At 40.9% G+C, this 3,943-nt stretch overlaps 1 protein-coding gene across 2 annotated transcripts in view; it reads right to left on the reverse strand.

The window, feature by feature from the left end:
• Positions 1-3,943, reverse strand: part of ATXN7 (ataxin 7) — a 47,082-nt gene that overhangs the window by 18,258 nt on the left and 24,881 nt on the right. The gene's annotated exons all lie outside the window — the stretch shown is intronic.

A 3,943-nucleotide genomic window follows, 5' to 3' on the forward strand; every position in this document is an offset into this window, starting at 1 on the left:
GTTTCAGGCATCTCCAATGGAACCCTGGGGGAGTCCCCGGAAATCAACACATTTAGGTTCAAATAGGTGTCACTAAGTGAAAATATATTAAACTCAGCAGCTTTCAGAAATGGCTTATCTAGACCCCACAGACTTATTCTGGATTCTAGGAACTGGTCCTTCTGCTTAGGAAACGTCTCGGCATGAAGAGGTTTATCATACATAGACAACCATTAGGAAACAGACATTCTAAACCTGAGAAGAGTGGGTTTTGCATTTTAGAAATGAACCTCACTGACTGCAACTTGTAGTCAGAGAGGGGAAAAGTATTCATTCGTCTGCAGAGCTCTGCTAATTGACACTGCACGGAATTCTTTCTTCCTTTCTAGCATAGTACCTCTCCAATTTTCAAAACAGCAAAATGTTAAGAAACAAATTGTACCTTAATATTTTTTTTTGTCACTACCCACCAGTATATGACACCAAATAAGAATGTTTCTAGGGTTATCTTATCGTTCCCTAAGAATCTGTGCTGAAATTTTCCAGTGAATCACTTCACTCCCCACTCCCAACGCCCCCCCCCCCTTTTTAAATAATCTCACTTGACTACAGATGGCACAGCTCTTGTTCACACCATAGGATGCCAAAGGCGCAAGACAAAAATACCACAAATAGCTAAGCCTGCTTTTTATACCAGGAAGTAATTCATGGTTAAGTAAGGACTACTCAGGCTTAACTGAAAGTAAGTCTATCCACTAGAGAAGCAGGTTTTCTCAGAGTAAGGCAACCCACACTAAATAAATCGAGAGCTGTTGAAGAATGTTACCATCGGACACAAGTAAATTACTTAGTAACTTTATCTACTTAAGTATCTCAAGCTGGTAGCTTCAGTAGTTGCCTTTAGTTAAACTTGTAATTTAAAATACGTTTGCTTTACTCCTAAGTTTTAAAATGTGATCCAACATTTATTTATCACAATATGGAAGCTATATGAGTATTTTTTAAATTAAGCATATTAGAATCAATTTGACTACAACCATCATGTCAAGGATTTATTTCCAAAGGTCCTTTTAAAATCAGTCCTGAGGGACTTCCCTGGTGGTACAGTGGTTAAGAATCTGTCTGCCAGCGCAGGGGACACAGGTTCGAGCCCTGGTCCAGGGAGATCTCACCTGCCATGAAACAACTAAGCCTGTGCGCCACAACTACAGAGCCTGCGCTCTAGAGCCCGCGAGCCACAACTACTGAATCCCGCACGCCTAGAGACCGTGCTCCGCAGCAAGAGAAGCCACCGTAATGAGAAGCTCTGCACTGCAACAAAGAGTAGCCCCCAGCTCGCCACAACTAGAGAAAACCCGCACGCAGCAACGAGTACCCAACACAGCCAAAAACAAACAAATAATAAATTAATTAAGTAAAAAAAAAAAATCAGTCCTGAGACTCTCTGTGAAGCTGTGCTGACTTACTCCCAGAAGGGCAATAGCTCAATGACACTTTATGAGGTACTAAAGAGCCTGCTCTACACCAGGACAAAATCATTATGCTATCTACAGGCAGAATTCAAATTCTCCAACTAGACCACACAAAGGCTACAAGCAGGTTAGGAAGGCTAAACTGATAGTAATTTATAAGTGCCTGCTGCTTTCCCCCCGCCAGATATGAAAGTAGTGTGTAAGGGAGGGAAAGCTAAAATAACAAGTTTAATAATTTTCCAAATTTGGCACCTGAGGTTTTCTTTAAAAAAAATTAGTTTCCTTCTCTTCCGTGATCCCAAAACACTGAATATACTTTCAAGCATCGGCACTTGTCAGCCAGGACTGTAAAAATCTGTCTCCCGTTCTGCCGACTCCCTTGGACAGTGGAGCTACCTGTCTCGGTCATCTGCCGCTGACAGCATGGCACAGAGTAGGCCTTCAATTAACATTTGCCCGATTGGTACAGCTCTTCTTATGAAGACAGTGATTTTCAAATGGTCCTAGACCAGTGGTTCTCAACCTTGGCTACACATCGGCATAATCTAATGAGCTTAAAAAATACTGATGCCTCAGTCCCACCTTCAAAGATTCTGATTCTGATTTTTCTGTGGCCTGGGCATCCAGACTTTTACAAGCTCTTCTGTGTGATTCCACTGCGCAGCCAACGGTGAGAGCCTACCCTAGACGAGGCTAATGCCTCAAGAACCATTAACCACAGCTGAGTAAATTACCATCTCTATGGCACTGAGAACACTGCCAGGCACGTGGCACTATATACCAGTGTTTGTTAAATGAAGCTCACCGCTACTACTTGTCCTCAACTAGTGTTTTCCAAACTTCCCTCAACTGCAAACTATTTTCATCATTCTTACCAAAGACACATAAAATACTATTTTTTACTCAACAATTTTATTCAAATTATCAACTCTACTGTTCCTTCCTCCTCCTTAATCTAATACTCACCAGTCTTTCACAGGGACAGCATTGGTATTTTGGACACAGCAATCCTTGTACAGGATTTCAGGGTGGTTAGAATTCCCGTCCCCCAGCCCTTAATCACCAGTAAGTAGTGCCCCTCTATCAGGGGCAACCTGAAACTACCCCCAATCTGTTTTCAGATGGCCCAACTTTGGGAAGCAGGGTACCACTCTCAGTGTTTTCCAGAACTCTTATTGTTTTCCAAAACAACAGCAGCTATAAAACAACAGGTTTAAAAAGTGTGTAATATATATCTCTGATATACATTAAAATTATTAAATATTTAAATTAAAATGTTCAGCCACAAAAACCACCCCCAGTGGCAGTGTACTAAAGGAATAATTACCATGTCTGTGGTATAAAGAGGGGGAAAAATTTTTACTATTTGGGGGGTATCAGAATTCTCAAGCAGGTGTCTCAGAGTAAAAGTGATATATTTTCTCTGATATCAAATGATGTAAATAAAATTCTCAATCGAATTAAACATAGTTCACTGTAATGTTTGTTTTGAAAACGTAAACTTATTCCGAAGTCACTGATCTACTAAGGAACAATTTGAGCAAAAAGAATTTTTCTATTTCCTTCTGCAAGACTTCATCTGCAAAAAGCACTAGGTAAATGCAGAAAACCACACCTGGCTAAACTGAGCCACGTGGGAATAAAAGCTCACACCCTCAGCCTGCCCAGCCACCCCCCGCCCCGCCCCCAAACATCCACCATCCACCTCAGTTCACCATGGACCTTAGGGAGCCACACCATCCACACAGCTGGTGCTACACCTTTTCCTCGATATCAGATAATCTTCCCTCCACCACTTCACAATAGCTTACAAACTGAAACCCTTCCGACACCTACCTGCAAAAGCACATGTCAGGTTGTTTTCAAGGAAAACTGTCATATTAGAATGAATATTTATGTATTTTTTAAACCATTTAATACACGTAAAACTGTGCTACCATTCTTGTTAGGTTCCTATCTTTTTATGGGTGTCACTGATGAAGTTTTGAGTGTTGTGCCCATTATCCCATTTTTCTAATGAGTCTCCTGTGGGTTTTTATTACGTCATTTTGCATAATGCAGTAATTTCTTAGGAATGTGTGCTGTCTTATGGCAGAACTGGCTGCAACTTCCAGTCTGCCCTTTCAAGTTTTTCTTTCTTTTTTTTTTAGCTGCACCGAGTGGCATGTGGGATCTTAGTTCCCTGACCAAGGATCGAACCAGAGCCCCCTGCTGTGCAAGCACGGAGTCCTAACCACTGGGCCACCAGGGAAGTCCCTGTCCTTTCCATTTTCTATCCCCATCATAGTCCACTTTCCCTGTTTTCTTCTGTTAATGCTTTTTTTTTTCTGAGTTGTCTATTAACTCTTTGATACGGGATTTCGCATTAGAAAATCAAGAGTGAAAGCTTTCTAACACTAAAGGTCAGCTGATGTATCAATAACATTTCAGAAAAGTTGTATTTTCTACTGCAACAATAAAAGCTATTTATTTTTTTTTTCTTTTTTTTTTTT

Source organism: Lipotes vexillifer, unplaced genomic scaffold (genome assembly GCF_000442215.2).
Source record: "Lipotes vexillifer unplaced genomic scaffold, Lipotes_vexillifer_v1.1 scaffold239, whole genome shotgun sequence".
NCBI classification, from domain to species: Eukaryota; Metazoa; Chordata; class Mammalia; order Artiodactyla; family Lipotidae; genus Lipotes; species Lipotes vexillifer.